The sequence below is a fragment of the Chiloscyllium plagiosum genome, unplaced genomic scaffold, assembly GCF_037043375.1.
Source record: "Chiloscyllium plagiosum isolate Xiang-an unplaced genomic scaffold, Cpla_swu_hap1 HiC_scaffold_53X, whole genome shotgun sequence".
NCBI lineage: Eukaryota > Metazoa > Chordata > Chondrichthyes > Orectolobiformes > Hemiscylliidae > Chiloscyllium > Chiloscyllium plagiosum.
Window position 1 is genome coordinate 11,036,508 of NW_028270191.1, and position 13,921 is coordinate 11,050,428.

Below are 13,921 nucleotides of genomic sequence, written 5' to 3' on the forward strand. Positions count from 1 at the left end.
AGACCTAGCTCCATTCTTTAAAAAGGCCTTCCCTTTTACTCTAAGGCTGTGCCCTGGGGTACTAGTTTCCAGTGGTAGGAGAAACATCTGCCCAATATCCACTGTCCAGGCCCTGTTGATCCTGGCCAGAGAAGTGTCTATTTCTCCTGGCTCTTGCATTCTAAGTTAAAACTGCATGTCTTTGCCCCTACTTGATTAGTTCCTTGTACCACAGTACTTGCTCAGGAGAATGAGCAAACTGACTAAGAATCTCCAACCTGTCAGACGGAGGCTTCTTTTAAAACTATCTCCTGGATTCCTCTGCCTGCCTTGCTTAGTCAGCTATTCTGTAAATGTGCTGTAGGTCAGGATCCTCCTCTTTCTTTCTCTCGTCCTTGTCTTCTCCCCTGTTGGAACATCTTCCTGGTCAAGCCCCCTTTAGAATCTTTCATGCTTCACCTACAATACAATAACTCTTAAATGCCTAACCTGTTTAGCTGTTCTGTGAAGTTAATCACTTCATCCTTGGAAGCAGTTGAAAAAGTGCAGTGCTGAAAGCCCAGCAGGTCAGGCAGCATTAGGAGCAGGAGGACTGACTTTTCAGGCATAAACCCTTCATTCCTGATAGGATTATTCCTGAAATGGCAGTTCTGCTCCTTGGATGCTGCCTGACCTGCTGTGCTCTTCCAGTGCCACTTTTTTTTTTCAACTCTGATCACCAGCAGCTGCAGTCCTCTCCTTTCTCCTCATCCTTGGAATCAGCCAAGTGAATCTCTTTTGAACTGCCTCCATGTCAGGACATTCTTAAATTGAGACAAACTGCACAACCTTAAGGTGCAGTCTCAACAAAGCAGCTGTTATAAGAACAGTACACAACACAAACAGGCCCATCAGCTCACCAAGTCTGCAGAAACAGTGCCCTCTCCAAATGGGGGGGAAAAACCTTCTGCCTCCAAGTGGTCCTTATCTTTCTGTTCCCTACCTGTTCATATATGTAGAGATGTCTCATACTGTATCCACCTCACAGAACATTCTCTGCACTTACACAAGGTGGTAAGAGTTTGCCCCTCTTTAATATTTAGAGGTTAAAGTGTAACTAAGTCCTCTAGTAACTGGCATTTCTGCCTTGAAAGACTGAATATCCATGTCTCCAATTTTTGTAACAGGAGCTCACCCCTCATCCTTCAGGTGAAAGCAAGCTAAGTTTATCCAATCCTTCAGCCAATACCCACGAAACCAGGCAATGTCTGTTTCTGTACCCTCCTGCAAAGCCTCCTTGGGTATTATGTGGTGACTTAGAATTTTAGGCCACATTTAAGGCCAATATTCTATTTGGCTATAGCTGAAGAGATCCAGGGTGATGGAGAGGAAAGTGGTCAGTTGGGGAAAAGGAGCAAGTCAAGGCAGGAACAAAGCTGAGAGCAAGGTAGGACTGAAATTAAACTGCACTTGCTTCAAAGCAAGAGGCCTAATTGGGAAGACCAATGAACTTGAGGCACAGTTAGGAACATTGGGACTAGGATATCAACAATTAGAGACATGGCTCAGATGGACAGGACTGGCAGCTTTGTGTTCAGAATACAAATCCTATAGGAAAAAAGGGCTAAGAGAGGGGGAGTGGTGTTTTTGATAAGGGATAACATTACAGCTTTAATTGAGGATGTTCTTGAATACATCCAGGGAAGTTAGTTGGGTGAACTGAGATACGGGCTGATCACCTCATTAGGGTTTTACTATAGACTCTCCAATAGTCGGGTGGGAAATTGAGAAACTTGCAAGGAGATCTCTTCTGTAAGAAAAGGGTGGTAATGATAGGGGACTTCTAACTTTCCAAACAGACTGGGACTGTCAAGGCTTTGGACAGAGGGGAATTTAAGTATACACTAATTCTGATTGTCTGTGGATCTACTATTAGAAGGTGCAAATTACTTAACCTACTCTTGGGAAATAAGACGGAGCAAGTAACTGAGGTGTCAGTGGGGGAAGCACTTTAGGGTCAGCAACCACAATTCTATTTTAAAATGATAAAGGAATAGACCAGATCTAAGTTGAAGTTCTAAATTGCATGAAGGCCAATTTTTTTTTTGGTGGTGTGGGGGGGGCAGGGAAGGTGGAGTGGATGTTTGCAGCTTAAAAAGGACAGCTAGAAAATGGAAAGTTTCATAAAGGAAACTTTAGTGGGCGGCACGGTGGCGCAGTGGTTAGCACTGCTGCCTCGCAGCGCCAGAGACCCGGGTTCAATTCCCACCTCAGGCGACTGACTGTGTGGAGTTTGCACGTTCTCCCCGTGTCTGCGTGGGTTTCCTCCGGTTTCCTCCCACCATCCAAAGATGTGCAGGGTCAGGTGAATTGGCCATACTAAATTGCCCATAGTGTTAGGTAAGGGGTAAATGTAGGGGTATGGGTGGGTTTCGCTTCGGCGGGTCGGTGTGGACTTGTTGGGCCGAAGGGCCTGTTTCCACACTGTAAAGTAATCTAATCTTAAAAAAAAAAGGAGATAACAGGAGTCCAGAGATAATATCCCCCTGCTAAGGTGAGGGACAGATAGGTGTAGGGAATGTTGGATGACTAGAGAACTTTGGAGGTTTGGGTTAAGAATAGAAAGAGGCAGATGTTTGGTATAGACAGCAGAGAGTGAATCCCTAAGAGTATAAGGCATAGAGTATACTTAAGAGGGAAATCAGGAGGGGCAAAAAGGGGACATGAGACAGCTTTGGCAAATAGTGTTAAGGGGGAATCCAAAGGATCTATAAATCTTTCTTTTAAAAAGGTAACAAGGGCGAGAATAGGACCAGTCAAAAATCAGCAAAGTAGCTGTGGGGAACCGCAGGAGATGGAGATACTAAACCAGTATCTTGTGGTGTTTACTGTAGAGAAGGACATAATGTGGGGGAAATAAATGGTGACTGCTTGGAAAAATGTCCATAGCGGTGGTGATTGATATCTTTAAAGGGGATAAATCCCAGAACCTGATCAAGTGTACCTGTGAAGCTAGGATGAGATTGCTGAGCCCCTTACAATGATTAGTTTATTGATGGCCACAGACAAGGTGCCATTAGCCTGGAGGTTGGCTAACATGGTGCTACTATTTAAGATGGTAAGAAAAGCCAGTAAGCCTGACAGTGGTGAGCAAGTTGTTGGAAGGAATCCTGAGGGACAGGATTTACACTCCTTTGGACAGGCAGAGACCTATTAAGGATAGTTGACTTGATTTGTCATGTCTCATTGAGTTTTATTTGTCACTTCAAAGTGGGCAGAGCAGTGGACATGATCTCATTGACTTCAGTGAGGTGTTCATGAAGGCTCCTCATGGGAGGCTCATGAGCAAGGTTAGATCTTGTGGAATATAGGGGGAACTAGCCATTTGGATACAGAACTGGCTCCGAGGTAGACTAGAGTGGTGAAGGGTTATTTTTCAGACTGGAGCCTGTGGCACACCACTAGTCACAAGGATCAGTGCTGGGTCCACTGCTTATCATTTGAACAAGTGACTTGGGTATGAACAATAAGGATAGTTAGGAAGTTTGCAGATGACAAAATTTAGATGTAGTGGACGGCAAAGAAGGTTACCTTGGTGCAATGGGATTGTCATCTGCCAACTCCTCTGAGATGCCAAGGTTATTAATACTAGAGATTCACCATCCTATGTTGTCTTTGTATACTAATGCAAATGACTTTAAAGGACCTTGCCCACTACTTCCAGTTCTGAGGGACCTATCTGGTCTTAACTACCCTTTTTGCTCTTCAGAGGAGGCCTTGGGATTTTTCCTTCCTGCTTGCCAAAGACACTTGATGCCATTTTCAGCTCTCTACTTTAGGGTTCTTCCTGCTAGCTTTGTATTCTTAGAGGGTGCTGCCTGTCTTCAGTTTCTTTAATCTTATGCCTCCTTTTTGACCAAGCTTAATTTCTGGTCACTAAAGTATTGAATCTCTTATCTTCGTCCTGGTACACAGTAGAATAGAGCTTAAGTAGCATTGCTCTGTCAAAGGGAGGTCATGTGTGACAAATCTGCAAGAATCCTTTTTGAGAAGGCAACAAGCAAGTTAAAGGAGAGCCAGTGGATGTGATCTATCTGGATTTCCAGAAGGTCTTTGACAGGGTATTAGTCAGAAGGCTGTGAAATATGCCCATGGTATTAGGGGCAAGGTACTGGCATGATTGAGGATTGGCTGACTGGCAGAAGGCAGTAAGGATAAAGGGGTCTTTCAGAATTGTAGTCACTGACTAGTGGACAGAATGGAAATAGCAATCTTTTCTCTTCTAAAGATTAGAACTCCAAGGTACAGCATTTATGAAAGGATGACTTTTTTAGAATAAAGATGAGAAACTTTTAGCCAAAGGGTGGTAAATTTGTGGGACTTCTAGAAAAGGCTGTAGAGGCCCAGCCAATGTCTTTGAGGTTCCCTTTATTAAGTGAAATATAGCTGATCATGGCTGATGTTTCTCAAATGGCAGAGCAGTCTTGGTGGGCCAGATCTAATTCTGCTCCTACCCTATGGCCTGAATAAATGGACACTTAAAACTGAAATGCAAAGGAATGTTTTCTCCAAGACTGGGGTACAGAATTGGACAGTTTGAGGTTAGATCACAAGCATTTTAGAGGATCAACAACCCTCACTCTTTTTTAGTGATTTGGAGTGAGATCAGTCAGCTGGACCAGAGTTCCCTGATTGAACCAGATTAACAGCCCCAACCAGGAGCACTGGCTGACAAAACCAGAGGCTGTTTGTAGAAGGACCTGGATCAAGGACTGGTCAAGGACTCCTCATAACTAAAAGGTGACTTGGTGATTTGATACCAGATGTGAGTTATTCAGTGGCAGCAAGAGAAACGTACACTTCAAAGAAATTTGCTCAACAGTAATCTTTTGGGCTAAGTATTTCTAGCATCATGTCATTATTTGGAAGCTTGACTAGTTTAATTTTAGCTGTTGGACACCACCCCAATATGTAGAATGTGTTTTTCCCAAATGACATTGGAGTAGATGAAAAGCAATGAGTAATGCTCCTGATAGCATGTGGACCTGCAGCTGCTTCAGTTATTAGGACCTTTTTTAATATGTGGTACCTCTGGGGAAAGTTAACTGTTCAGGAGTTGACCGGTTTAGTTAAGGAATATTGACTCCCAAGCCACCTAGAATTGAGATGCGATTGGTTCTACTCAGCAATTTGAGAACCACTGCAACTGGCATGTTCCACTTGCCACATTTTTTCCAATGATTTGTTGTAGGGTATTCTGATGGAAGTGGACACCCTTGCCAGTCTGACTTGAGCTTGTGAACACAATAGACAAAAGGTGCAGGAGTAGGCCATTCTGCCCTTTTGAGCCTGCACCACCATTCCATATGGCTGATCATCCTTAATCAGTATCCTGTTCCTGCCTTATCTCTAACCCTTGAATCCACTATCCTTGAGAGCTCTATCCAACTCTTTCTTTCTTTAATGAATCCAGAGACTGGGCCTCCTGCCCTCCTGGGGCAGAGCATTCCACACAACCACCACTCTGGGTGAAGCAGTTTCTTCTGTCCTAAATGGTCTACCCTGTATTTTTAAGCTGTCCTCTGGTTTTCGTGAAGGCAATTACCACATCCTCACTGAGGACACATCCTGAACTGTCTTTGCTGTGTACTGACCCGAAAACAAATCAAAGCCTCAATTAAATGGTTCAATTTTCGTCAATATCTGGACCAGCATGTAGTCACTGCTGGTATGCAGACTCAATGGCAAGAGTACTGCTAGATCTAAATTGTGTAAGAGATCATAGACTGGTATCCAGGAGCATGCACACCCTGTATACCAGCCAACATCTGCTTTGAAACAATTAAATTGCTTAGCAACATCAAATCCAAACCAAAGTAAATGTCATCTGATTACATGGTCACATGGGGGGGGGGGGGGGGTGGAAAGCGGAGCTCCAGATGAGGGGCATCTTTAAAAGTGGTAGGTGTCTGAAATGAGCTGCCAGGGATGGTAATGGAGATGATATGGGTGTTTTGAGGGGCTTTTAGGTAAGCACAAATAGGGTATGAACAAAGGGCAGGCAGAAGGGGTTACTTTAGTTTTGCTGTCATGTTTGGCACATGACCTGAAGGGTCTGTTCCTGTGCTGTACTGCTGTTCTAAAACCTAGCTTATTGCATGTTGGCAATTAGGTACAAGTTCTTTTGATGTTCTGACCACCTCTTCAGGTAAGATCCTAACTTGGTGTGTAAACACTCTTCAGTGTTAACTATTTAAGACCTAATTATGTAACCTCCTGGCTTAAACATTACAAATCTGAAAGAAAAACCTGTGTTCATGTTGACTTGATTATCACTTCAAGTGTACATCTGTGACCTTAATTTTAAGGTCAAACCTCTCTGCACAAGACTTGTGAACAATGTCTGTCTTACAACTGTTTTGTTACTTATTGGCATATAACCCTGTCCTGCCTTCAGCCCCCTCCAATTGCTGCTGTGTTCTCACTTAGGTTTCCTGGAATTTGCCACTGAAACTGTGGACCTACAGTTCAGTTGCAAAAGCCATTTCAATATGGCTGAAATTGAGCTATGAACATATTCAAATTGACAACCCACATCTCCCAAAGGGGTTGCTCACACTCATACACTTCACTGAAATGTGGAAGTTAGTGGTTTGGAACATGACTTGCTGTTAACCCACTTCAACCTATGCTGCTAAATCCATATACCACTGATTCTGTCAACTTGAACTGTTATATTTCAATATTAAAATAAAGAAAACACTAGAACAATACAGTGAAACAGGCCCTTTAGCCCTCAATGTTGTGCTGACCTGTGAACTAATCTAAACCCATTTCCCCCCCCCCCCTCCCACACTATCCCAACATCCAAGTGATTATCCAAGGATTGTTTTAAATGTGGCAGAGTTACTACATTGGCAGGCAGGGCATTCCACAACCTTACCACTTAGATTTATGACAGATGCCAGTTCTTTACTATCACCCTTCAATTTGTAGCTATGCCACCTCATACAAGCTGACATCATCCTAGGAAAGACATTCACTCTCTACCCTATCTAACCCTCTGATCGTCTTGTATGTCTCTATCAAATCCCCTCTTAGTCGCTGCCTTTCCAACGTGAACAGACCAAGTCTCTCAGCCATTCCTCATAAGACCTTCCTTTCAGACCAGGTAACATCCTGGTAAATCTCCTGTGCACCTTTTCCAATGCTCCCACAAACTGTAATGGGTCAACCAGAACTGTACACAATATTCCAAGTGTGGCCGCACTAGGGTTTTGTATAGTTGCAGCTTGACATTACAGCTCTGGAACTCTATCCCTCTACCAATAAAACTTAATGCATACGATGAGTTAGCAGCACTACCCACCTGGGTAGCAACTTTCAGGGATCCATGTTAATGGAGTCAAAGATCCCTCTGCACATCCACATCTAACATTCACATCTAACAGGAAGAGCCTATCACTCCATCAAAGGCCATCTTTGCTCCTTCATGATCTACAGACCCAGAAAATAGGATCTTTTTGATCTAAAGATAATTCCCTTTTCTTGCAGGAGAGTGTACAAGTAGAAACAGCCTCCACACAGATTCCCCAAGAATCTTGGATGCTAGCTGTTCATGATTTCATGTCATGTGGTGCTGGAAAAGCACAGTAGGTCAGTCCGCATCCAAGGAGCAGAAGAAGTCATTCCTGATGAAGGGCTTATGACCGAAACAACAACTTTTTTTTTCCCTCTTTTTGGATGCTGCCTGACCTGTGCTTTTCCAGCACTACACTCTCTACTGTGATCTGCAGTCCTTGCTCTCTCCCTTTTTGTGATTCATGGGTAAGGACTCTCTAATTACACTAGTTTTCTGCAGTCTTTTCCCCACTTTTTAAAATGGTCACTTCTCTTCCGGTCAGTGCTCTAACCTGATTTTACCATTCTATTCCATCTGTCAAATTGTTTTGCCCACTCACTCTCTCATCCCTCTGTAGAGTGTCATCCCCACTTCTTGCCTTTCCCACATTGTCATCTGTAAACTTGGCTAATAGTACTTTCACTTGCTGCCTCAGTCATTATATAATCTGGATCAGTGGTGCCGGAAGAGCACAGCCGTTCAGGCAGCATCCAAGGAGCAGTAAAATCGATGTTTCGGGTAAAAGCCCTCCTGATGAAGGGCTTTTGCCTGAAATGTCTTTTTTTTTTACTGCTCCTTGGATGCTGCCTGAACTGCTGTGCTCTTCCGGCACCACTGATCCAGAATTTGGTTTCCAGCATCTGCAGTCACTGACAATTATATAATGGTAAAAACAATAACTGTAGCTCTAGCATGATCCCTATGGCACACTATTAGACCATGGCAACATAGTATTTGTAATTTTAATGGATTTTCAGGGTTTTTGACAAGCTATCCTATAAACAGATGAATGTCAAGAAATCTGGCATCTGCAGTGGAGTTACAGAATGGATTAAGAGCTGGCTTCAAGATAGTGGCAGTTAAGGGTTATTTCTCTAGCAGAAGGTAGGAAGTGTTGTACCAGAAGGAAGTGTACTGGGACCACTTAACCATTCACTATTGGTTTGGACTTGGTCTAGAAATATAGAAGTTTTTGATTCATTTCATATCTAGCTGATTGCAGTACTTTAGTGTAACAGATTACAGTGGGTACTTTTTTTTTTGGATTAGTGTGGAAACAGGCCCTTTGGCCCAAGTCCACACCAAAGCGCAACCCACCCAGACCCATTCCCCTACATTTACCCCTTCACCTAACACTACAGGCAATTTTGCATGGCCAATTCGCCTAACCTGCACAATTTTTTGGATTGTGGGAAGAAACCGGAGCACCCAGAGGAAACCCACACAGACATGGAGAATGTGCAAACTCCTCAGTTTAAACTTGCAGATTTGACCAATGGCATTCAACAGACAAATGACTTTTTTTGGTAGTTAAACAAACTCCTGTTTTTCATGTTTTGAATGTGCAGGTCTAGGTGGGATATAGGAGCAAAGGTATTGGGCTACGAATACACAAGTTAGGAAGGTCTCTTCACAAAGTGAACCTAGCACTTTTTTTAATCTCTAAAGTGATAGGTTTAGCAGAACTACCCCTTTTTTTTTTCAATTCTATGGGGAGGTGATGACCTAGTGATACTACTAGATGCATTCAGGGGAGACAACCTGCTGACAAAAAACTCAGTAGGTCTGGGAGAAAGCGTAAACACTTTGGACTATGACTTCTCTAGAACTCAAACTGAAGTCCCCAGAGTGTTTTAAATGCCATGGCAGACAGTATAACTTAGACTTGCCTTGATTTTGAAGTCTGTTTTTCTTTGGTGTTCTTGACCTGGTTGTGGGTAACATTGTAGTTGCATCCTTCAGGACTCTTGCAGTTCAGTCTGTAATGTTGCTGCAGAGCTATTCTTGACCATTGTTGTAAACCTGTTCTCTTAAATCTTCCGAAACTAAAGAGAGAGGATTTTGGAGTGCTTGGAGATGGAACAGAGTTAGCTACAGTCTACAGGCTTTGAGTGGTTTTAAGTTTTGAAAACCAGACTGTTGAGGGAACACTAGAGAACAGAGGGCAGAATATGTAGAGTGAGGTGAAGGTTGGAAAATGCTGGTTATGGTGGGTTTACATTCAGACTAGCCTGGAATGTAAACCTACCAAGTACAATCCCAAATCTCCAGTGGTCAGATTTGAGCACAGGTACTGGTTAAAAGCACAAGTGCATCTGGGTGGCCTATGAATAGGAAGGGTTCAGAGGGATGCGGGCCAAGTGCTGGCAAATGGGACTTGATTAGGTTAGGATATCTGGTTGGTATGGACGAGTTTGACCAAAGGGTCTGTTTCCATACTGTACCTCTGACTAAGCCACTCACCTGGAGTGGATGAAGAAACTGCATTGCTGGGAAACTGGCTGGCAAGAGTTGCTTACAAAAATTGGAATCATTGCAGCTCCTGCAAAGGCTTCTTTTTAAAGTGGGCCAAATTGTGTAACTTACTGCCTGGACAGAGATTTGTCCAAAACAATGTTTTTTAACTTCTCAATATTGCTGCACCACAAGACCACACTATTCTGATTCATGAATAAATTGAACTGGATAGATGCAGCAACTGATCCTTTTGAACTGGCAAATACAGATCCAGTTACAGTGCAGAAGAATAGATTGTAAACGCTAACTTTGGAATAACTTATTTTCACTGTGCATGGAATGTGGAGTCATATGTAGCTTTTATTGTCCATTCCTTTAATTCATCAGGTGATTAAGAGTCAACCACATTGCTGGTCTGAGTTGTGTAGGCCAGAACAGGGGCAAATGGGGTGTAGGTTTGCTTGCTGAGCTATAGGTTTGATATCCAGACACTTCATTACCTGGCTAGGTAACATCAGTGGTGACCTCCAAGTGAAGCAAAGCTGTTGTCTCCTGCTTTCTATTTATCTTTCTCCCAGATGGGGTTCCTGGGGTTTGTGGTGATGTCATTTCCTGTTTGTTTTTGAGGGGTTGATAGATGATATCTAGATCTGTTTGTTTATGGCGTTGTGGTTGGGGTGCCAGGCCTCTAGGAATTCTCTGGCATGTCTTTGCTTAGCCTGTCCCAGGATAGATGTGTTGTCACAGTCGAAATTGGTAGTTTTTCATCTGTGTATGAATCCAGGACAAACACAAATAGAAAGCAGGAGACAACAGCTCTGCTTCACTTGGAGGTCGCCACTGATGTTACCTAGCCAGGTAATGAAATGTCTGGATATCAAACCTACAGCTCAGCGAGCAAACCTACACCCTAAACCTCAACCTGAGCTACAAACCTTGCAGGTGAAAATGATTGGGTTCCCCCCTTTCTCCCACCCCAAGAATCAGGTAATGGTTCTGTGATCATTAGACCCTAATTCCACAATTCTGAATTAAAATTCTATCTGCTGTAGTGGGGTTGAAGCCCAGGACACTACCTGGGTCTCTGGATTAATATCATAGCAATAATACCACTAGAGCATTGCCCTTTCTTTAGTTGTAGAAAAAGCTTGTTTTATTTAATTTTGCTATAAAAGATCTGGTCAGTAAAACTAGCAGCACAAAGCTCCTAGACAGTACTTGTCTGAAATACCACATGTGGTGGTGGTAGTAGTGAATATAATTTTTTTAAAACTATTTAGCCATAAGATCCGGTTTGGAGTGCCATCTGTAGTTTAGAACTCATTATTCTAGTTAGTGGGTGTTGGAAGGGATGTGATGCTACTGAAGCAGGTTGCTATGATCTGGACCATGTTTGAGCTTAGTGCTGTTGTAACAATCTGGGCAGTTGGGAGTATTCTATCTCTATCCTGTCTGATCTGTAGATCAGCTTTTTGGGGAGCCAGGATATGAGCTGCTTGCTGCAGAATTCCCAACCCCTCTCCTGCTCTTGTAGCAACAATGTTCAGATGACCACTGTAAAGACCCAGCATTTTCCTGTAGTTTAGTGGACTGAATTGTGTCAAAAACAGCCTTTTAAAAACCAAAGCTTAAGGGGGATTGCTGCACTTAAAAGCAAATAACCTGACACTGTTTACACTGCTACTGGTTCAAGCAGCAATAAGTTAGATGAGCTAGGCTGTATACAAATGGAAATTCAGCTGGCAGCAAGTAGCTGATCAGTCTGTTTACTAGCGATTAGATTTTGATGCTAAGCCTTTGTCTTTCAACTGCAATTATTTCCCAAGTAGCTGAACACCTTTTGGACTCTGAGTATGCTCTATGTGAAGACATCTCTACAAGCTTAGCTCTGTTCACAGCAATAAAAGCCTGAATAAAAAACAGGTTTCCTTCAGCTGCTGTAAACTGCAAATATTAACAAGAGACTCTTTTAGGAACCAATTATCCTGTGCCTCCTGCAAATAAGTGAAAAAAAATCTGGAACAGTCAGACTGAATCTGCATTCTAATCAGCATGAGTCACCTCTGCAAACCTTATGAACAGGGACCACTGAACTGCATTCCCAGTCTCAGTCCAAAAAGCTTGTGTATTTTTCATGTGTAAATACAATTCTAATCTAATATAAAGTAGGCATGTTAGTCTAATTGCTTAATTAGGTCTAATTGGAATAAATGGTAATTCCTGTTGAGCATTGGAATCTGCTTTTAGTCAACAGGTGAATTGTTGAATTTTGCAGCCTTTTTTAAAGAATGACTTTTATGGTGAATGCAGGAAGAGCAGAGTTTTTTTCTAGCACAGGTGTAACACTGGTTCACTTCAGTTTCTGGTCATTGTCCCCAGGATGTTGATGGTGGGGGATTTTGCAATGGTACTGCGTTTATTGTTGGTTAGATTCTCTTGGAGATCATTTCCCAACACTTGGGCTGACAGTTGGTACCTAACATTCACATCACCACCAGTCTCCTGTCTGTGTGGGCGTGCTCCAGTTTCCTCCCACAGTCCAAAGATGTGCAGGTCAGGTGAATTGGCCATGCTAAATTACCCATGTTAGGTACATTAATCAGAGGGAAATGGGCCTGGGTGGGTTACTCTTCAGAGGGTCGGTGTGGACTGGTTGGGCTGAAGGGCCTGTTCCCACACTAGGAATCTAATCTAAATGTTGTCCCAGGTCTTGTTGCATTTGGATGGGGAAGTTTCAATGGTTTTGAGTTTTGCAACGTAGAGCATCCTTGCTTTCATGTGGAAGGGCCTATTCCTGTGGTGTTCTGTTCTGATCTTCTTCTGCACAGGTTATTGTCAACTTGATTGTCACTTCCCTTCCCCTTCTTCTTTTCCTACCTGTTAACCAGAACCCTTTTTCCCCCTTTAACTTAATCCTAAATAACTCTGCCTTGGCTGCCATAACTATAATCTCTGTTCCAAAGGTTCACCACTCTCTGAGAAAATAAGCTGCTATCACTACTGTTAACCTCTTAATAGGTGACTCCTCTTTTAAATTGAGCTCCATAGCTCTAAATTCCTCAAGGGGAATCAACCTTTCAGCCTCCCCTATCAAACCACCTCAATCTTGCAATAAAATGTCATTTCTCTTCTATACTAGAGTAAAAATCCTACGTACTCTACATTTTCCTCATGAACCCTCTTCATCTTAGGAATCACTTTAGTGAACTTTGAGTTGCTTCTAATGAAAGTGTCTCTCTCTTAGAGTAAGGAGACCAAAACAGTGCACACTCTCTTCCTCCTGCTGCTGCACCCCCACCCCAACATTCTGTCTTTCTTAATTACTTCAGCTATGTGCTGACTCTTTAATTTTCTACATGAATCACAATGTTGTATCTCCATTTTGGAGGTGAACAAATTTCAAGTTTTGTCATGGTTGTAAACTTGAACCGATTTGCAGGTTGCTTTGGTCAAAACAACCTGCTGTGTGCAAGATTTTAAGCAGCTGATCTGGCAGGTTCTCTCATGGGTGGGAGTTGGGTATATCCAATCTTTTAGCAAAAGTGTCTTCAAGTTTCTAACAGTTGGACAACAAAAAGCATCCAGATCCTCCTCCAGTAGAAAGCACTCATTTTATGTAAAGGATAGGTGTAGTGAAGTTTAATCTTTAACTAAATGACATAATCACATTGTCCAAGTGATACTTCCCATTCTAGCTCATTGTTGTCTCAACACCAGAGACCTGGGTTCAATTCCTGCCTCAGGCAAGTGTCTGTGTGGAGTCTACACATTCTCCCCATGTTCTGTGTGGGTTTCCTCCCACAGTCCAAAGATGTGCTGGTTAGGTGAATTGGCCATGCTCAATTGCCCACCGTGTTAGGTGAAGGGGTAAATGTAGGGGAATGGGTCGGTGTGGACTTGTTGAGCCAAAGGGCCTGTTTCCACACTAAGTAATCTAATCTAGTGTGATACAAGGTCTGTGACATTTAGATATTTTAATACTCTTATGCTATTTCAAACATCCAAAAATATGAGTTTAACCACTTTAAGCTTGTCCTATAGTCATGGTGAGTCTTCAAACACAAGACTTCCTGGGGAGTAGTGGATTTGTTTACAAAGAACATT

General features: G+C 42.8%; 1 protein-coding gene across 6 annotated transcripts in view; it reads left to right on the top strand.

The window, feature by feature from the left end:
- LOC122543385 (vitamin D3 receptor B-like) overlaps positions 1-13,921 on the top strand; it is a 301,872-nt gene that overhangs the window by 46,641 nt on the left and 241,310 nt on the right. For 2 of the 6 annotated variants that reach the window (XM_087985638.1, XM_087985639.1), the window contains exon 1: positions 3,717-4,758. The exons of 2 other annotated variants lie outside the window; for them this stretch is intronic. The gene's annotated coding sequence lies outside the window, so the exon portion shown is untranslated. Of the gene's footprint in view, positions 1-3,714; positions 4,759-13,921 lie in introns of those variants that run through there. 2 more of the 6 variants (XM_087985644.1, XM_087985643.1) reach the window with 2 other exon arrangements.